We start from the raw sequence: 23,275 nt of genomic DNA, 5'->3' as shown, positions 1-23,275 counted from the left end.
ATACCACAACAGATATTATATTAGTACATACCCACATGCAAATAAAAGAAAAAGAAAAGAGAAAAAAAAATAAAAAAATAAAAATAAAAACTTGAACTTTAAGAATTAAAATAAAACCAATATACGTATATATATAAACCCAATTAAATGTATGATAAAAAATTTAAACTTTACATGTACATGTATATATATATAGACATATATATGTGCGCGTGTGTGTGGCTTGCATGAAAGGAGCTTACCGCCGGGGATGAGTTGCTGCGAAGGGAAGGACCCGCTCCAGATGACGATGACGATGATGCCTGCTCCAACTATTCTCTCCAGCGATGAGGACCCAACCTACTTCCTTCTTCCCGTACGATACTGCCAAAGGTGACGACCCCGTGATCTGGCGTGACGGTGGCGGTGGAGATGGAATGAGGGCGACGATAACAAAAGGGTGACTTGGCGTTCGGGAGACCACAGAGCTGGGTCGCCGGAGCTGTTGTTGCTGAGGGGCTTGGCCGTTCTTCTATTCTGGTCTGTAAGCTAGGTTGGGTGATGGGAGAGGGTAAGATGTGCCGTGGCGGAGAGGAATGGTGGCTGGTTCTGTGGACTGGCGGCAGTGCAAGGTGGCTTAGCTACTGGCAAAGATGGAGACTTCGGGTGGTGTAGCCGCCGTGCAGTAGGAAGTGCGGTGGGTCTGGCCGGAGCTGTGGTTGCCGGCTGTTGGTGCTCCGGCAGGGAAGCTAGTTGGTCTGGGTGATCTGCAACAGAGGAGAACAAGGGAGAGGGCAGGTGGGCTGGAGCGGTGCTCGGGAAGCAGAAGAAGAGGAAGAAGGAGAAGAAAGGTGAACTTTTTTTTTCTTTTGGCCTCCGCCGCCTTGGCTCTGTGCGCCCCAGCGCTGTGTGTTTTGCCCTTCGCTGTGCGCCTTCCCCTTTTTATAAAAACTCTAACCCTAAAAATCCTTCTTTTCTTTTCCTTTGTCATTTTTATTTTTTTTATACTTTTATGGTAATAAAATATATGGAAATAATAATAATAATAATAATAATAATGTAAATACTAATAAAGATGGAAATAGTAAGGTAATAATAAGAATGATAAAAATAATGAAAATAATAATAATAAAGTATCAATAATAAAATAATAATAATAACAATAACGATAATGAAAATAATAATAAAATAATAATAATAATAATAATAATGGTGATAATAATAAGAATAATAATGAAAATAATAATAGTAATAATAATAATTATATTTACAGTTAAATATAATAATAATAACAATAATAATAATAATAATAATAATAATAATAATAATAATAATAATAATAATAATAATAATTATAAGAAAGTAATAATAAAATAACGATATAATAATAATAATAATAATAATAATAATAATAAAAGGGAACCCCTTGTTCGATTTGACTAGGGTAAAAATAGGATGTCTACAATATATATATATATATATATATATATGCATATGTATATACAGTGTATAGTATGGATTTGGAAACCATGTACTTGATATATGGAACAATTTCATTACAATTATTGACGATGTAAAAATGTGCATTTGCTAGGTCCTCCGTATCAATGAAATCATAAACTTGTCCACCGAACAATTGAACATTTGCTCGAAATACAGAGCTGATGGGTTCTTCAACTTTAGCATTGCCATGAATGTCTACATTTCGCTCCTTACGAGTGAACCTTGTGTCAATATCGTGTAGATACAATGAGAAAAATGCAAAAAATTCACTTTCAATGTATGCCTCAATGATTGAACCTTTTGGCCATGCTTTATTACGCACATAACCCTTTAAAAATAACAAGAACCTGTGCATTTTACATAACATTAGTGACTTCTATAAATAAAGTGAGGATATCATGTGAACATTCTTGGTTCTTTTTAATTTACTTCTCAATAGGATATATCCAACGATATTACTCCGGTCATACAATTATGACTTTCCTTGGTAAATGGACAGCTACAACCTTGGGTGACCCTCCCTTATAGATTATCGTAAGTAGGGAAATTATTAATTGTCCACAATAGTGCAGCATACAGTCGAAAAGTTGTCCCAATTTCCACATCAAATGTCTTTACTCCTTTTTCTCATGGTTCTTTCAACTCATCAATTCACGGTCTTAGGTAAACATCAATATCATTACTAGGCGTTGTCGGTCCAAGAATAAGCAAAGAAATATAAATGAAAGATTCTTTCATACATCGCCACGGCGGCATATTGTATGAAATCATAATAACTTGCCACGTGCTATACACGTTGTTCATGTTTCTAAAATGATTGAAACCATCTAAAGTAAGGCTAAGTCTGATATTGCGAGGATCACTAGCAAACCACTGATGTATTTTATCAAACACGGCCTAAGCTTCCAAGTCCTCTAGATGGTTAAAGGTATTTTCCTCTTGAAGATGTTTCTCTTTATGCCATCTCATATTTGTAGTAGTCTTTCTAGAAATGTATAATTTTTGAAGCCTCAGTATTAATGGAAAATATCACACAATTTTTTAATGGATCTTTTTACCTTTCTTCTTGATTAGTTTTATACCTCGGTTCACCACATTTTAGACACTCATTTGTATTTTTGATTTCACCATAAAAGTGTGCAATCATACCTACACAAATGTATTAGAGTATAATTGAGACCCAATTCACGTATGTATGTCTTTGTCTCATAAAAATACTTTGAAAGTGTTTCACCATCAGGCAATGATGCCTTAAATAGGCTTAAATGCATGTTACATGCGCTCTGAGATAACCCATGCATTGTCCTTGTATGAAGCAACTTTATCAACAACTCCAATTTTGAGAACTTTTTACAGTTTGAATATAAGGACACCAATGCATCCCTCACAAGATTAGCAAATGATTTATCGACGTTATTTAACTAACTAGGATTGCAAGGTATGCTACCTACTAAGGTAGATTTAACACCAGTACACGACACATTTGCAACGACCCCAAAAATAGTTATACTTGATTAGAGTTATGATCCTAAAATAAAAATAAAAATAAAAATAAAAAATATTAAATTAATTAATCAAATAAACAAATAAAATAAATAGTATTATAATAACAATAAAAAGTATTATATATATATATATATATATATATGTAATATTACTATAATCTAGTAATAAAATATATATACATATATAGGTGAATCTTGAAGTTTTAATTTTCAAGATTAAGCAACCCCCTCACCTTTTTCTCCCATGGTTGTACGCCCCTCTCGGTTTAGCCCTCTCTCTCTCTCTCTCTCTCTCTCTCTCTCTCTCTCTCTCTCTCTCTCTCTCTCTCTCTCTCTCTCCTCAACTCATTTTCTTTCTCCTTGATTTTTCGACGAAGCATGCACTGATTAAAGAACGGAAAATATCCCTAAGTTCCAAATTCAACCACCAACATTTTAACCAGAGTGGATTCATCATTTGAGCGTCGTAGGCGCCACTTTTGGGATAAGGTAAGGGGATGGATTATGTCAATTATTTTAGAAATTCACCCAAATAAATCATGGAATATAATTATTGAAATATTGTATATAGTTTTCTGAGTATGAAAATTATGGTTTATTTATTAAATTGTAGTATTTGATTAAATTAGATTTTTGGGAATATTTTAAAATTAAGTTAAACTACAGGTATTTGATTAAATTAGATTTTTGGGAATATTTTGGAATTAAATTAACCTATAGGGATTTGATTAAAATAGATTTTTGAGAATATTTTGGAATTAAATTAACCTACAGGGATTTAATTAAATTAGATTTTTTTTGGGAATACTTTGGAATTATATTAAACTGCAGGGATTTGATTATATTAAATTTTTGGGACATCAGGATAATAATTATTCCATGATTTAGTTAATTTAACTAAAATATATGATTACAGGTTTTGTGCTCCGAACGACGCAGGCGTCGATTTAGGATCATTGCAAGAACATTTTCAGTAAATAGGTAAGGGGAATACATTATGTCAACTTTTTAAAGATTGTGAACTGATTAAATTTGAGTATATTATACGAATACGTCGTATTTGAATTTTTGTATGATTTGGGCATATGAAATGGTTGTTTTTTAGTATTATCAATATTTGGGAATAACAAGGAGAGTGGTTCGTGTGCAACCATTTTAGGAAAAAATGCATGTTCAAATTAAATAGAATTTTCATAAAATAATCAGACCAGATTTTAGAAATACGCACTTTTTCCCAACGGATTACTTAAATGAAAAATTTAACCTAAAACCGTGTGGCATGAGATTAATTAACAAATAATTTTACATGGATTTGTTGAAATTGTTATGGTATGATAATGTGAGTATGTGGCGTAATACTAGTTTATAAATATATGTATATAGTAGGAATACTGTGAAATTATAAAATGACAGGTTTGATATAGATATGGGGATATGATAGTTTAATTCCATTAATCATGAAATGGTAAGTTAGATTTTGCATTTGATTGATAAATTGAAGTGGTGATACTCAGTATAGAAACTCTGTGTGAAGTCTATACTGATGTTGAAGGCCTGTGTGGCGTATAAATTGAAGTGGTGATGCTCAGTATAGAAACTCTGTGTGAAGTCTATACTAATTCCAAAGGCTTGTGTGGCATAAAAATTGAAGTGGTGTTGTTCAGTATAGAAACTTTATGTGAAGTCTATACTGATGTTGAAGGCCTGTGTAGCGTATAAATTGAAGTGGTGATACTCAGTATAGAAACTCTGTGTGAAGTCTATACTGATGTCGAAGGCCTGTGTGGCATATAAATTGAAGTGGTGATGCTCAGTATGGAGACCTCGTGTGAAGTCTATATTGATGCTGAAAGCCTGTGTGGCGTATAAATTGAAGTGGTGATGCTCAGTATAGAAACTCTCTGTGAAGTCTATACTGATGCTGAAAGCCTGCGCGGCATATAAATTGAAGGAGAAGGTTTGTGTGGCATATAGAAGTGCTATAGAAGTGTAAATTTAATTATCTGTGATGTGTTGTAAAACCTACATTAGTAGATGTAATTGAATTGCATTATATTTTTTGTGATATGTCGTAAACCTTATATTAGTAGATTTATTATAAATTGTTTTACCTTGTGTATGATATGTTGTAAAACTTACATTAGTAGACTTATCTAAATGTATCATATTGATTATACTGATGTTGAGTATATTTAGGGGTATTATAAGAGACATATATAAATAATTGTCACAATAGAACTCATCTGCCACACACTAATAATAAAGTATTTCGTCTTACTGAGAGGTGTCTCATCCCATCATTATATATCATTTTTCAGATGCCCTATGGAGTATGACAATAACCAGAATAGCACGGTGGAAGTGTGGGTGGGACATTAATTGTTCATTTTGTTATTTTGGTTTATCTTGAAATTCCTAAGGACGTATTAAATTGATATTGGAGATAAGTTCAGAACTTCATTATGTTACTGGGATGAATTTATTGTTATATAGTATATTTTAATTACACTGGTAATTGTTATGGAGATCTTCCATTGTGTATTTATGTGGTATCAGTGATTTATTTAGAATAACACTCTCGACCCCAGTTATGGGTTCGGGGCATCATAGTTGGTATTAGAAAAATTAAGTGAAATTTTCAGGTCGCTATAGTTAGTATCAAAGTTTAGGATACAGATTCTGTAGACTTTAAGAATGATCTTTACTAGAGTATAGGTATAAAGTAGAATGAGGATTGGAATGGGTAGGCTGGGTGTGGAAAGAGCGATTCGATATAGGATATGTAGCGGATTAAAATACAACAAGCAATTGGAACTTTGGAGTTTTTCTTGCAGCCAAAAGTAGAAATCCATCGAGGGTTCTCGATGATTTTTTTGGAACAGCCGGCAGTTCTGGAAAAGTCACGACAAACCATTGACATTTTTCTCCCAAAATGCTACACTATGTTCTTTATCTTGTGTAAATAGTCACATCAAGGAATAAGCTACCGGGCTTTGCAAAAATGGAATATTTGAAATAGAATTTTGTGTATTCTTGGAATGTGCTCGCCTTTACACATTAGAGTGTACTCCTCGTTCCTTATGGTTTCCTTATGATTTAGTGTGCATGGATCTAAGAACAACTAAAAGAATGTTATTGGTTACCTTTAGATTTAGACGCTAAGAAGTCCTAGGGGTTCTTTAATGGTGAAGTCCTTGTGGATACTGATTATCCTAAGGTTTCATAAAAAGTATAATTCTTTGGTGTATGTTGTTCTCTCCTGTGTTTCTTGTGCTTAAAGAAAATATTCAATATTTCCATAAGTCATTCATGGGTCCTTAGATCACTTTCTGAGGAGAGTAGATGGTCAAATTCAATTCTGGTTTGCAATAAAAATGTCACGAAAGTAAATGTAGATTTTGTTCGAGCAAAAGAGGAATGGAAGATATTTTTATAGTCCATGAGTCAAGTGTCCAATGAACTTAGAATTTCAAAGAGTGAGGATCTTTTTAACTGGTTAAAGAAAATAAAATAATAATAATAATAATAATAATAATAATAATAATAATAATAATAATAATAATAATGGGATAAATTTCAATTAAATGGGGCCACACACAAAAGGATATGGAAATAATTAATTCATGTGAGTGTGAGAAGAACCTGTAACAAGAAATCATATTACTAATCCATAAAGATGTATGCAACACCCAAGGGAATATCAGCATGTAAAAGAGATTGTTATGCATAAGGTGTCTTAAAACTCATCCCATGATTAGTCGAGCTAGTCATCTCAGATTTGAAAGTTACAATTCTAGCATCTATTTAATAAGATAATCTAGTATATTAAGTTGATAAGTTAAGAAAAAATTTGGTTGGAAACCATCAAATTTTTTTAATGTATGGCATTATAATTCAAATAAATGAGCACACATATATAGTATGGAAGCAAAACTTCCACAGAGTAGTGTCAGATTAAAAGAGAACCCTTTAAATTGTGAGTGGAAAAGTCTGGATATGATGTTTTGTTTGCCTGGAGGAGAAAACCCAAATTTGCAGTTAATGGTGGATTTGGGAATGTTTGCCTTCATTTTTGAAAATTTAAGAAAAGTATTCACTACAAAAAGTTAGCAAGATAAACACTTGGAGGGGGACAAAATAAAATTAGAATGGTAAGCTTACAGAGTTGGGTTTACAAATGAATAGGAAAGGTTCTGGCAAGAGTTGCTGGCGATTATGGGTTTGGAGAAGACAAGTGTAGTTGTGGTTCAATTTGAAAACGGTCGTCTCGAGGATGGAAGGAGGTCCTATCCAATTGTTTAAATTTTGTGAACGGTGGGAGGTAAAGTGGAAATTTCGGTAGTTTTGAATGAGTATTATTCTATAGTCTGAAACATTGTTAGTTAGAAAGAGAAGTTTTCCTTTCGGTTTATTCAAAGAAGGGTTAACCAGTGAGATAAGGGTAGTTGAGGATGTTGCTACTGAAATTGTTGAACCACTGCATTTGGAGTTCACAACATGTTGAGTTAGTAGAAGAAGAAAAATAGTTGTTGCCTTTGTTATTCATCTATTATGTTTTAAAGTTTGAGGTTGAATTCTTTCTGATAGTGGAAAAATAATGCAGTTTGTTATGAAGAGATTATTATTAACTTCCTAATGTTAATGGTATATTTGGTTATTTTTTTATGGTGATTTCATTGGGGGAAAATCTTCAGAAGTCTAGGATACATTAGTTTTGAAGTTGAACTAGAAGTCGATGATAAGGTCTTGGTTAAGAGTCATTTTGCATATCAACCAATTGTATTGGGGAAATATTTGACAACTTTTGTTTAAGTTTTGGATGTCACTTAAGTTGGGATTGGCCTATTGTATAAGGTGTTTAACAATGTCAAGAAAAGTGGATGTACAAAGCATATGGTTGTTGAAGGTTTGGACTCATGTAGTAGGTGTAAGGAGATTTTGGTGATGTATTTCAGGGGATAGTAGAGTTAAAGATACATGTGCGCATAAGTAAATGAAAACGTCTATGTTAGGTTGTGAATTAAATTTTATTTAACTTGGGTTTGGATTTATAGGCGTGTGTGTATGCAAAAATATAATATCTTGGTAGGGGACAATAATAAATTAAGTTTGAGTGCCACCTATGATGATGAGTTTTCTATTGTCTTCATGGATAATACAAGAGTTTTTCAAGATTGGTACTCACTTTTTATTAAAAAAAAAAATTTTTATTGTAGGATAAGATTGTCGTTAAGGTTTCCTTATGGAGTTCTGTGCTGGAAGGTTTTTAAAAGTAATCATAAGGGTATTGGGGGAAGTACGCTTAACAAATATGCTAAGAATTGTTGGATTCTTGGTTATTGAGGTATTACTAATAAGATTCCCTACTATGAAGTTTAATATACTGTTTGAGCACTCTTTTCTTTTAAAGCTGATAGTTACAATCTAAATACAGACCCTTGTTTAGCTGGCAAGACGCAAAACTGAGTATGCATTTATTGTGAGTACTTAGTAGGAATATGTTCATTTTAAATATGATAAAATAATTTTAAGAACTAAGATTGTGATACTTTGAGAGTTAGAAACTTGCTCATGAGATGAATTGGAGACAGGATTCGGGAATGAATTGATTTAGGGACGGGTATTGTAACTCTAAGTGTAGCTGACTTGCTTATTTTCCATATTATTATTTTCCTCTTAAATAATAAAATACAATATCAAATCTAGTAGGTCATAATCAACTTGGACCCGTGGGTACCAGGGATAGAACAGAAACATATAACGGAAGCCTAAGCAGCTGGAAATCATAAAACCATACACATATCTTAATATCATTTAATACAATATTAGAGTTTACTATATCCATAGTACACATCCCAAAACAACCAAAAACTAGCCCTAGGGTCAAAACCCAAAAATCCATCAGACCCTAGTAAACAACTTACCCTTCAGACAAGGCAGGTCAGCTAACACTAACGTTGCGGAGCTTTATCCACTCTTCTATCTGGGGCTCCTGAAATGTTTATGAAATTTTGAGGTGAGATACCTCTCAATAAGGGAAATAAACTAATACTAGTGTGTGACAACATGAGTATTTTTGTATTCTAAATAAAATCATACATAAACATATCAGTGTAACTGTTTGTATCATATCTGGGAAATATATATTCTCAAATCATGGCAGAACATACATAATTTTCATAAGCATAATTCATCTCATATAACTATAATACGAAAACAATCCTAATAGGTTAGCTGGCTGTTGTCATGTATTACCCCCACTAATTGAGACCACTACGCATCAGTACAATACCAGGCGAAGAGCAAGAGAAATGAGTGAACAATTGGAAAACAGTGTCCTAGGTCTGGAACAAGGACAAGAAGAGATCAATAATAAGATAAGTAAGGTCTTGGAGTTACTGATGAACAAAGGAAAGGCGGTGTAGGTTGATCCCGAAGTAGATGTGGACCCCACTCGTCCCCCAGGGTTCACCTCAGATCATGGACAAACATCAGTTCCACCACCTTGTGTCATGGGGGGTCCACTGCCAAATATGCCTCCTTTTATCCCTACTGTGCCAGCATAGGGGTTCCCAGTGGTAGGAACTCCTCCGTTAGTACCTTCTGATATGGGGATAAACAAATCTAAGGCCGAGCGTCATTGTGACATACTGGAAAAGCGCTTGAAAGCAATGGAAGGATCTAATACTTTCGATTCCGTTAATCCAAATGACCTTTGCTTGGTGCCAAAAGCCACCCTGCCTCCAAAGATCAAGATGCCAGACTTTGAAAAGTTTGATGCAACCCGGTGCCCTCGAATGCATTTAGTGATGTACTGCCAAGCAATGGCAGCTTACTCAGATGATGAAAAACTAATGATGTATTGTTTTCAAAGTAGTTTGACCGAATCCCCTATCCATTGGTATATTCAGCAAGATAAGGCTTGGGTCCTCACTTGGAAAGACTTGGTCAATGCCTTTGTCACTCACTACCACCATATGATGAAGATGGCGCCTGATCGAATGACTCTACAAGAAATGGAGAAGAAATCTACCGAAACATTCAGAGAATATGCTTATAGATGGAGAGATATGTCAATCCAGGTGGACCCCCCGGTGAGTGACCGAGAGGTCATCTCTTTGTTCGTGAGCACATTAAAAGACTCCTACCGCACGTATCTCCGGCGAGCAACTCCCCACGATTTTATGGATATTGTGGCTGCGGGAGGGAGATTTGAAGGCGATATCAAGGCAGACCTAGTCAAGGATAGTGGCATAGAAACTGGTTTAGGAAAAAGGTGGACTAATAGGAAGAAGGAGGAAGAGGCACAAATGATACAAGGGCAGTTTAATTGGAAGAATCAGTACACCAGGGGTGGGAACCAATGGCCCAAGAGAAACTTTGGTTTTGAGCCCATGGTAAATCAAACGACGCATATAGGAACAAGGCCCTAGATTGTTCACTCTAGTCCTACTTTCACCCAACAGAATGCTCAAGCACAAGAAAGAAGTGGCCAAAAGAACTTTTGGGGAATAGATCTTATCCCTATGTCTTATTCAGAGTTATTCCCTCAATTGCTCAAAAGAAGAATGGTTTTAACTGTTCTAGGGGCTTTCGTTCCAACCCCTCTCCTGCAATGGTATGACCCAAATGCTAGGTGTGCATATCACGCCAATTCCCCCTGTCATACCATCAACCGATGCTGGGCTTTCAAACACAAAGTGCAATCAATAAAAGACGTGGGATGGTTAGCTTTTGATGACAAGCAACTGGGAGTCTAGGAAAATCCTTTGCCCAAACACGAGGAAGGAAGTGGTTAACATATCTAGGAGATTCCCAAATCAATGGTTTCAGTCGTTAACCGCAAAGGCTAAAGTGCTAGAGTAGCGAGCTTTTGATTATCTAATCCTTTTCATTTGATGTTCTTTTGTTTTCCTTATTTTCATTTGCCTTTTGTAATCCATGGACACCTTTGTCTCGGAAGATTTTCTATCATTAGTAAAATGAATTATGCATTTTGTTATCTCACTTGCATCATGAGTCCAGTTTCCAAATATTGTTTGCTTATGTTTCATGCGATAATAGGGAAAGTAATATTGCCAGTATTCACAAGCCAGAAAGAGCCATTAATTTTGAAAAATTTAACCCAAGAGGCGAAAGTAGAGAAGGATGAAACAATCATCAAATTCAGTGCAAGTTAGTCTCATATACTTAGGCGCTCGGGTCCTCAAACCCGGTGTAGGTCATTCTCATATACTTTGGCGCTCAAGTGCTCAAACTCGGTGCAAGTCATCATCATTTGCTTTGGCACTCGGGTTCTCACACCCGGTGCAAGTCATCATCATATACTTCAGCATTGGGGTTCTCAAACCTGATGCAAGTCATCCTCTTCAGTTTTTATTGACCCTTTTAAAAATATCAGTTGGATTACCTTGTTCATTCAAGAAGTCATATTCTAGAGAATCGTGTTGAACAATCCTAGATTGCCTTGTTATTCGTGATTAGTAGAAGTAAACAGTAGCTGACTGAAAAGCCATAGATAGTTGTTTGTTGGCTTGGCTAAAATAGGTGTCTTTTATCTTTCAAGCTTGTTGCTACAAAAAACATAGGAGAGTTCCAACCGTTATATTGAAGCAACCAAGCCTACTAAAAGGGGCAACTGTAAATACCCTATTTCCGCCTTAGCCAAATAGAACAAGGGGTCCCTTCTTATTATTTTCATTATTATTATTATTATTATTATTATTATTATTATTATTATTATTATTTTATTCAGTATTGATACTTTATTATTATTTTTATTATTTTTATTTTTATTTATATTATTTATTATTATTATTATTATTTTCACTACTATTATTATTGTCGCGACGTCCCGAAGTGCGTGTGCCCCGGGGTGGTGAAATTAATATGTGATTTAAATTTTCAAGGAAAAATAAGAATATCGGAGTCGCCACTAACCTTTAGTGTGGTTAGAACACATGATTACTATCCCGTTAGGGGTAGAATGGGTCTATGTTACTAGAGCTGGGGTCGGGAGTTCGGTTACGCGAGGGGAAGGTACGAGCACCCCCTACGCCCTCGTTCTTACGAATGGTACCTAATTAATTCGGAATTATCCGTAAGTTAATCTAATAGTCTTTCAAATTACTCCTCTATTAGTGGATTTATGAATATACATGTGGTATAAATGAATAAATAAATAAATAAATAAATAATACAAAAATATATATACTATATATATATTCCCTCAAAACTAAAGGTACGTAAAACTTGAAGGTTAATACCCTAGCATTAAAATCATAGGGATAATAATTAAGAAAATACTTAAGAGAATACACTCCCAAATTTTGAAATTGTATATAAAATTTTTATAGGAAAATACTAGTATGGGAGGTTTTAATATATATTAATAAGATAATAAACTAAGAAATTAAATTACCATAATACGTGTAATAATAATAGGGATACATATATGCTAAAATATTACAAATATCAAAGAAAGTAATGAAATACCATGATACTATATACATTAAGACACTAAAGATACTATAAAAAATAATTAATACTAAATATATCGAGATACTAATAGTAAATAATACTAAATATATTAAGATACCAAAAATAATTATCACAAATATATTAAGATACTAAAAATAATTAATACTGAACATATTAAGATGCTGAAAATAATTAATACTAAATACATTAAGATACCAAAAATAATTAATATTAAATGTATTAAGATATTAAAAATAATTAATATTAAATATATTAAAATACCAAAAATAATTAATATTAGATGTTTTAAGATATATATATATATATATATATATATATATACATATATATCACAGTACATAACTATAATACCATAATAATTACATGTAATAAAGGAAACCCTAAAAATACCTAAAATAATGTAAACTGATCAAAAACCCTAAAATATATATGCATGAAAACACGTAAAGCCCTAAAATTAGTATGTAAATATAGAATATTACATATGGAAACAAATCAATCCTAAAATTAATATACCAAATACAATAATAAGTATAGGAGCAACTAATGCAATTAAGGAAACGAGCCAACCCTAAAACCAATATGCAAAACAACTAATGAAATTAGGAAACAATCCAATCCTACAATTAATGAAAAGGTATGTAAGATAAGGAATCATCTGAATAAGATAAAACATTACAATTCTGATTCCAATATTTAGAATTGATTCCATTACCAAATACTACAAGTGTATTGTTTATGGTATACATAATTGATCACAGACTCTCGTGTTGGGGGGTTTCGACACTACAACTGTGACGCTGGTATGGGCTCTCTGCTTGCTCCTCAACAATCCCCACACTCTAATGAAAGCCCAACAAGAATTGGACGCTCAGGTTGGGACACAACAACAACTACAGGAAACTCATATGAAACACTTGGTATACATCCAAGCCATCATCAAGGAGACCCTGCGCCTTTACCCACCCGGGCCTCTAGGAGCACCTCACGAATCCATAGAAGATTGCATCATCGGTGACCACCACATCCCCGCTGGCACACGCCTAGTGGTGAACCTATGGAAGATCCACCGAGACCCGCAAGTGTGGCCCAATCCAGACGAGTTTCAACCGGAGAGATTTTTGACAACCCACAAGGATGTGGATGTGAGGGGGCAGAATTTTGAGTTGATCCCGTTCAGCAACGGTAGAAGAATGTTCCCTGGAGTTTCTTTAGCTCTTCATGTTATGCATTTTACACTGGCCAATTTGCTACATGGGTTTGAGATTGACTCCAGATGACAACCCAGTTGACATGGGGGAGCGCTTTGGGCTAACCATGGCTAAGGCAACGCCCCTGGAAGTCCTCCTCTCACCTCGCCTACCTTCTCACCTATATGTGTAAGGTAATTTGCTAGTTGGTGTGATAAGAGTCTATTAAAAGATTTCAAGTCTCTAATCGCTTGCTTAGTGTTTAATATTTTAGCTTTGAGATAATTTTGATTTGGGTCAATTTAAATAAAGTGTAATATGAAATTATATTTAACTTTTATAAATTTTTCATAAATTCAAATTGAACATTCCAAATTAATGTTCTCGATAAGATTTAAATTTTTCTTTGAATAAAAAAAAAAAAAAAAACAATGTTGATGTATTGATGTAGAAGTAATAAAATTAAGAAAAATGACTGCAAGCCAACTGAGTTAGAAGTTTATAATGCCTGCAAACTCCTTTTTTTGTTTGCTTTCATTTTTCCAAAGTTCTATTAGACCAATTATTTGATGATCCAATTTCATAACGTTTTTCACAAGTAGTCCCTCCGTGCGCGCACACACACACAGATATATATATATAAGACCTTCATTTGTTTAATGATTAAGTGACTTATGCTTTAACTTTAGCCCTTCCACAGCTAAAATAAAGATATATTTGTCGACACCTCAATTTTAATTAGGCCATTTTCGAGAAAATCTGATGTAATAAAAGTTGATTTTTCGAATTTTGGAAATTGGAGGACCTTGTTTGAAAGTCTCGGTATTTTTAATTGAATCCTGGTGTTTTAAATTGAGTCCCAATGTTTTTAAATCAACCCCCAGTGTTTTAAATTAAGTCCTTGAGTCTCAAGTTTTCAAATCGAGTCATGTTTTAAATTGGAGTCCTATTTTAAAAATCAAATCCCAGTTATTTTCAAAAATAAGTTCAGGATATTTTTAAAATAGAGTCCTTTTAAGTTTTTAAATCGAGTCTTTTAATTTAAAAATTGAGTTTTTAATTAAGGGCTTATTAATCTTAAATTAAGTCTTGAAAATTTCGAGTTAAGTCTTTTAATTTTAGATTGAGTCCTTCAAATTTTTTTTAAGTCTTTGATTTTTTAAACTGAGTCTTTCAAATTTATGGAATGGAGTTTTTAAATTTTAAATTGAGTTTTTAAGATTTTTGAATTTTAAACTGGGTCTTTTGATTTTAAAATCGAGTATTTTATTGAGTCATTCTTTTTCGAGTTCGGGTTCTTCTCTTGCTGGGAATCAAGTAATATTTTTAAAACCCGAAACTTTACTTTGGAAAAACCAAATGGGACAACAAAAATAAATATATAAGAAGTTCCAAAAATAAAAAGAAGAAGGGAAAAGCAACACTGCCCAAATGAAAAGAATACATGGAAATGAGTAGGTACAATACATTGGTGCAGACAAAAACCTCGCAGGTACATCCAACAAAGAAAAATGAAATTCAAAAAGAAACAAATAAAAAAAGGAAAAGCCTACGCGCAGTGGAAAAATATTCTTTCCCAAACAGAACCGCGCGTGTACGGGGAAAAATGTGCTTCTCTTGTAACTTCTTTTGACACCAATTATTGCTACACTCTCTATAAAGAGAGAGTCCAGGCGCACACAGAGGGGCATTTCATCAACACTATTCCTTCGCCACCTTCCCCACGAACCTTTCTCCGCTCTGGCATACTGCCAGTCTCCATCTCATTCACCTTTTTGCATATCCAACCTTCCTTCATCGTCACCTCCACGCCACCTCTCACCCTAACCCCCTCTCCGAGTCTCTCTCGCAACCCATCGCCTTCACCATCATCTTCCCTCGCTTCAGTCCTCCGTGAGCTGCAACACCACCCTCCCACCGTCACCATCTACCACGACCCATGCAACTCCATAGCACCTGTTGGCCTTACAAGGCTTAATATCTTATTTTGATGCTAACAAACAAGTGGATCTTAACATGCTATGTTAAGTGATGTATTTTTAGGACTAAATGAAGAATGCAAGGTTAAAGAGTTCATGAGAGCTTGTACCTCAGATAAGGATGATTATATCAAACTTGAAGCATGGATTTAAAGTTTTAAAGCCTGAAAATCATAAGAGCATTGATATTAAAGAAATAGCTTCAAAGAATGAAAGCCCAAGTGATCAACATGGACAGCTCAAAGAAAGATGAAACAAGTATAAAGGCCTCAAGGAATTCAAGGATTGGAAATTTGAAAGAGTTTAGGAAATTTAATGTAAGTATTTCAAAGAATTTCAATATGGATGCATGAAACTCTTAGGTTAATGTCTTGAACCTAGATACCTTTGAACATACTTGGAAAATATTTTTAAAAGGTCAAAAATTGTTTTAAAAAGGTTAGAATCAGTTTTGGAATGAAAAGCACCAAAAAGAGGATTTCTCAAATGCTGTCAATTTTTCTACATCTGAATTGACATGCATTTTTATCCATCCAAAAATCCTAATTTTAAAATGTATTCAACATGAAAGTTTTAGGATTTTCTCTTAGATTTCGTTTTACACCACTATTATCAAATTTGGAGTTATACATAAAAAGTTATAACCAAAATACTAAAGAGTGCTTGAAGCTAACAACATGACAAACGACTGTCAAGAACTGGACAGTCGACTGCCAGTGCATTTTGAGGCATCTGTGTGGGTTTGGATAGACAACTGCCACCTTTTTTCCCCTTTGTTTTAACTGGACAGATGACTGCCGAAAATGGACAGTCATCTGTCACGCGACTGTTATGAATTTTCTCATAATGGTTAAAATTTTAAATTGAGTTGTTTGTGGCTCAAAACTTATGGAAACTTGAGGAATACTTCAAACCACTTGAGGATCAAGTTATACACTTTTTAAGTCTATAAATAAGCCTCAAATATCATTGAATCAACACAACCAAGAATTCAAATTCTGAAAAAATTCAAAATCTCTCTCAAATTGCTCTCAAATTCTCAAGGCTCTGTCTTGTTCTTAAGCTAACATATTGTGCACGAATTCAACTGAGTTTTAGCTGATCTTCTTCCACAGGAATTGTGCCACAAATTCTAAATCTTTCAATCATTGAAAGAATTAATCGGTGATATACTTCCTTGAGCTTCAAGTTAATTTCCATATTGTGATTTACTCTGAAGTATATTATATTAGTTGTGCTGTAATTGGTGTACTAACCAGCTCTTTGAGGAGCAAGTTCTTTGTACGCATCTATTTGATCTTTATCTTGTAAATTGATGATTCCAAAGGTTGTTTGGATCGTTAGCTAAACAAGAGGATATTTCTTAGAGAGGCGGGCTTTAGCCTAGTTAAGGAGTGACCGGACGAGGGGATATCGTTTGGAGAAGGCGGGCTTTAGCCTTAACCAAGGAGTGTTGTAAAGGTTTGTTCCACCCGTTAAAGGAACAGGTTTAGTGAATCCTTTGGTGGTTTATCAAAGGCGAGGACGTATGCTGGGTATAAGCCAAACCTCGTAAAAATCTTCGTCTCACTCTCTCTTTCTCTACTCTTTATTTTCAATACATATTTAAATTGCGTGGATGATTTAAATTGAAAATCATATATACTACGTATATTTGGGAATCAAGTGAACTTAAGGTTTTATTTTGATTTGGGTTGTAGAAACCGAAAGGGAGTACGTTGGTAAAACCATATCTTGCGGAAACCATACGGGAGTACGTTACTTTGTTAAACATCCCAAAGAGAAATTACTCTGAATTGTAAATATTTGGAAAGAGTGATTGAATTTTATATTGCACATCATATTGAAGAAGTAAATTCATTTATACAAAACTTGGTTCAAATTTGACTAATATAAACAAACAACCATCTTGAGTTTTTATATTACATAAGTGTTGTGTATTGGCTTGGTTGTTTGCTTTCTAATTATAGTTGATTGGTTTGGTTGAATGATTGGATGCTTGTATGGTTAAGGATTAAATAAAGAAACTAAGTTCTTGAGTGCTTAACAAATTAAACAAACAAGTCACAAATTGGTTAAAAGAAATAAAATAAGTTTAAGAATTCTAAAAAGGAATTAAAAAATTTTTTTTAGAAGTCCAATTCACCCCCCCTCTTGGGAAGCTAATCCTAATTTCAATTGGTATCAGAGCGGGGTTATAGCAACTCTTAACTAGAAGTTATAAAAAGATCTAAATGGCTAACTTAGGCGTAGTTCCCTTTGGAGAGGGACAATCTTCAATTACGCCACCAATCTTTTGTGGACACAACTATACATTTTGGAGAAAGAGAATGCAAATATACCTTCAAACCATGGATTGGAAAGCTTGGGAGGTTGTCACGGATGGTGATCTAATTCCTACCACATTAGTAGATGGAAAACAAATACCTAAGGAAAAGAAAGACATGACTGAAATAGATTATAAAATGTTGCAAATAAACTCTAGTGCTATGAATGCTCTATATTGTGCTTTAGATGCCAATGAATTTAATAGAGTAATGACTTGCAAATCAGCTAAGGAGATATGAGACAAGTTAGAAGTAACCTATGAAGGCACTATAGATGTTAGGGATAATAGGATCGATGTGCTCACAAGTGAATATGAAGCCTTTAAGATGAACCCGGATGGATCCATAACTAATATGTTTACTAGGTTCATTCACATTATCAATTCCCTAAATGCTCTAGGAAAAACCTACACTACTTATGAGATGATTAGGAAAATTCTTAGAGGGTTGCCACTTAAATGGGAACCAAAAGCCACTGCTATAACAGAAGGAAGAAATTTGAAAAACACTTCCTTAGATGATCTTATAGGTTCTCTCCTTACATATGAAATGGCAATGAATGAAAAGAATGGAAAAACCAAAGTCCTAGAATCAATAGGCTTTAAAGCCTTTAAAGAAAACTCAAGTAGTAAAATTGATGAAGATGAAGAAGCCTTCATATCTAAAAAGCTAGCAAGGATACTAAGAAGGAGAAACAAATTTAAGAGAAGAAATTAAGAATCTGAATCAGATGAATCAAAAGAAGAAGTTAGCAAGAAATCAAAGAATAAAACTCATATATGTTACAATTGCAACAAAACTGGACATATAAAATCGGAATGTCCACTACTAAAGAAAGAGTCTAAGAAGAAAAAAAAAAAAGACCATGAAAGCCACTACTTGGGACATGATGAGTACAAGTAGTTCTGAAATTGAATCAAGTGACCAAAAGGTTGCTTATACATGCTTTATGGCTTGGTACGATGAGGAAAGTTCTTCAGCCAAATCCTTAGATAGTTCTTGTAGTAATTTTTCAAATGAATCCAATGATGAGGGTATGTCATCTTATGAAGAACTACAAAATGATCTATTTAAAGTACATAATATGCTGATCAAAGTAAATAAACAAAATGCTTCATTGAAGAATAAGAATGAAGGTATAATGAAAGAATTAGAATCTCTTAAGAATGCTGAAAGGGAAAATGATTCAAGGATCAAGAAAATTGAAAATAAGTATGATGCTGCAATGAAAGAATTAGAAGCTAAAACTCTTACTGAAAAATAAAACAACTTGAAAATTAAAGAATTAGAATGCAAGAATGAAAAAATGATAGAAGACCTTAGATCCCTATCATCTACGGTATAAGAGAAAGATATGTATATTTTTGAATTAGAGGATAAAATAAGAAAATTATCTCTAGAGTTAGAGAAATCTCAGAAAAAGGTTGATAACAAGAAAAAGATAGAGTTAAATGATCTCAAAAATCAGATTAAAGATAAAGAAAAAATCATTTATAACTTTACTAAAGGAAAAACAAATTTTGACAAAATGGTAGGCTCCCAACGAATGTCTCTAAACAAAGAAGACATTGGATTTAATGGAACTAAAAATAAAAAGAAAATAAATCTTTACATGGGTTATTTCTCAAAAGCCTTCAAAGATAATGCTACCACATCTAGTAATGCCTACACAAATACAATATGCTATCAATGTAAGAAAATGTGGCATATAAAGTTTGAATGTCCATTTAACAGAAAAGGAGTGAAAACTAAACAAATATGGAGAGTTAAAGAAACATCCTTTATCAAACCAACCATACCCAAGAAAGTATGGGTACCAAGATGAAAGACTAGTTCATAAATAAAAAACTCCATGGATTAAGTCATTCCCCTTTAAAAATTGAGAAAGTAACTTAATTCATGATCAACAAACGAATTAGTAGAAAAACTAAAAGATGAGTTTAGAAGCTTATTATAACAAATTCAAAATGACATAGTTGGCAAAATCATAGGATGATTTTTTACAAGGCTTCACTTAAGAAAATATTAAGAACAATATCAAACTGAGCTTATTACATAAGTATTTCAAGTTGATTCAAGTATGATTTTTCATTTTGAAACCCACTAGGCAAAGAGACTTAGAGACCTTAGTATAAAACTTGGAACAAGTTTTTCAAAGTTAAACAAGTTCATATTCCAAGATTAATTGAGCAAAGACGAGAGAATTCAAAAATATGTTGAAATGAGGAAAATCTACTGACATATGACTGTCTGTTCAGAGACAGACAATTGGCATGTTTTGAAGTATTTTAATACAAGTCAGAAGACTGACAGACGACTGTCAAGTAATGGATAGATGACTGTCAATGACCAGTGAGCCATCTGTGAGTGTTTTACCAGACGATTGTCAACCTTCTTTGTATATTGAAAAATTGATGTGCTCATGGACAGAAAAATATCATCATATGGACAGACGACTATCACCCTTCTGTTCATTTTTAAAAACCTGGTTATTTAGTGACAGACGACTGCCCCCTGTTGACAGGCGACTGCATAAATTTTTTTAAAGATATTTGAGAATGAAATGCTATATGCTACATGCTTACATGCCTATATGATATACTATATGCTACAAGCTTACATACCTATGCTACATGATATACTTGACTTATATTGAAAATTTATGGTTCACTATGTTGAAAATCTGAGCATGAGATTATTAAGTATAAGCATGAATTTTGATATGAATTCTAATTAATTCTTGACCATGCATGCTATTGATGAATCACGTGGATAAACTTACTGCTTTTTGTATTGATATCCATGAGCTATGAGAGATAGAATAATTATATTGATATCCATGAGCTATGCATGATGTGATAATGGATTTTGTATCTATAAAATACTTTGGTATCCATGAGCTATGCATAATGTGATAATGACTTCAGAATCTATAAAGTATTTTGGTATCCATGAATATTTTTGGTATCACATTTTAAAAATTTTAATTGGTATCACAATTTAAAAGCTTACTTGGTATCTCAATCTAAAATTAAATTTGTTTTTTAAGCATGACAAGTATGATTATATCTATTAGCATGATATGACATTAATGATTTTAGCATAATATTGACATTTGATGTTTTGAAACATAGGATGATGAAAGCATAATTGATAACAAAACTGAATGTATTAAATTCAGGGGGAGTATGACTTATTGCTTATAATATGATTGTTTCCCTATTAATCAATTCAGAGAATTTTCAATTGGTATCATGAATTAAATTTTTAATTGGTATCATGAATTTTAAATAGATATCATGAATTCAATTTTAAATCGGTATCATAATATCAACAATTGAAATCTTGAGTAATGTCAAAGAAGGAAAAAGCTGTTAGTAAAGATATGATTGTTAAAACACACTACACATGTTATATTGAAAAACTATAAATTGAGTGTGTTCATATGTTTGATACGCAGGTTTAATGATATGCTCAACATGTGATTTTTCTTGAACTTAATTATTTTTTTTCTCTTTTTGATCAATGTCAAAAGGGGGAGAAGTTTTAAGCAAAAATTGAGTATGAACATAATATATCAAAAGGAGGAGAAGCACTTGATGTTGATTGATAAACTTGAACTTGAATAAAGTGATGAGCATGGTTGTAAAATGAAGTAATGAGCATGATTATAAAAGAGTTTTTGAAATTGATATTGATCTTGCAAATATTGTTAAGATGATGCTTATTGAAAGAGAGAGTCTTTTTATGGTTCACTTCAATTTTTACTTCTTGTTTGTCATCATCAAAAAGAGGGAGATTGTTGGCCTTACAAGGCTTAATATCTTATTTTCATGCTAACAAACAAGTGGATCTTTACATGCTATGTTAAGTGATGTATTTTCAGAACTAAATAAAGAATGCAAGGTTAAAGAGTTCATGAGAACTTGTATCTTAGATAAGGATGATTATATCAAGCTTGAAGCATGGATTTAAAGTTTTAAAGCCTCAAAATCATAAGAGCATTGATATTAAAGGAATAGCTTCAAAGAATGAAAGCCCAAGTGATCAACATGGAAAGCTCAAAGAAAGAGGAAACAAGTATAAAGGCCTCAAGGAATTCAAGGATTGGAAATTTGAAAGAGTCTAGGAAATTTCATATAAGTACTTCAAAGAATTTCAATATGGATGCATGAAACTCTTAAGTTAATGTCTTGGACCTAAATACCTTTAAACATACTTGGAAAATATTTTTATAAGGTCAAAAATTGTTTTAAAAAGGTTAAAATCAGTTTTGGAATGAAAAGCACCAAAAAGAGGATTTCTCAAATGTTGTCAATTTTATACATCTAAATTGATGTGCATTTTTATCCATCCAAAGATCCTTATTTTAAAATGTATTCAACATAATAGTTTTAGGATTTTCTCTTAGCTTTCATTTGAAACCACGATTATCAAATTTGGAGTTATACAGAAAAAGTTATGACCAAAATACTGAAGAGTGCTCGAAGCTAACAGCATGATAGACGACTGTCAAGAACTAGATAGTCGACTGCTAGTGCACTTTGAGGCATCTGTGTGGGTTTGTACATATGATTGCCACCTTTTTGTCCCTTTATTTTAACTAGACAGATGACTACCCAAAATGGATAGTCATCTGCCACGCGGCTGTTATGAATTTTCTCATAACGGTCAAATTTTAAATTGGGTTGTTTGTGGCTCGAAACTTATGGAAACTTGGAAAATACTTCAAACCACTTGAGGATCAAGTTATACACTTTTTAAATTCTATAAATAAGTCTCAAAGATCATTGAATCAACACAACCAAGAATTCTAATTCTAAAAAAATTCAATGTCTCTCTCAAATTGCTCTTAAATTCTCAAGGCTCTATCTTGCTCTCAAGCTCACATATTGTACATGAATTCAACTGAATTTTAGCTGATCTTATTCCACTGGAATTGTGCTACAAATTCTAAATCTTTCAATCACTGAAATAATTAATCGGTGATATACTTCCTTGAGCTTCAAGTTAATTTCCATATTGTGATTTACTTTAAGTATATTAGTTGTGTTGTAATTGGTGTACTAACCAGCTCTTTAATGAGCAAGTTCTTTGTACGCATCTATTTGATCTTTATCTTGTAGATTAACGATTCCAAGGGTTGTTTGGATCATTGGCTAAGCAAGGGGATACTTCTTAGAGAGACAGGCTCTAGCATAGTTAAGGAGTGACCGTACAAGGGGATATCGTTTGGAGAAAGCAGGCTCTAGCCTTAACCAAGGAGTGTTGTAAAGGTTTGTTCCGCCTGT

The 23,275-nt window shown here is 33.3% G+C and overlaps 1 pseudogene; it reads left to right on the top strand.

The window, feature by feature from the left end:
* Nucleotides 1-326: 326 nt before the first annotated feature.
* LOC131162607 (cytochrome P450 82A3-like) lies at nt 327-13,871 on the top strand (annotated as a pseudogene).
* Nucleotides 13,872-23,275: the final 9,404 nt, after the last annotated feature.

Source organism: Malania oleifera, chromosome 8, assembly GCF_029873635.1.
Source record: "Malania oleifera isolate guangnan ecotype guangnan chromosome 8, ASM2987363v1, whole genome shotgun sequence".
Lineage (NCBI taxonomy): Eukaryota > Viridiplantae > Streptophyta > Magnoliopsida > Santalales > Ximeniaceae > Malania > Malania oleifera.
Note: the sequence above shows the minus strand (reverse complement) of the source record. Positions and strands in the feature narration are given on the sequence as shown.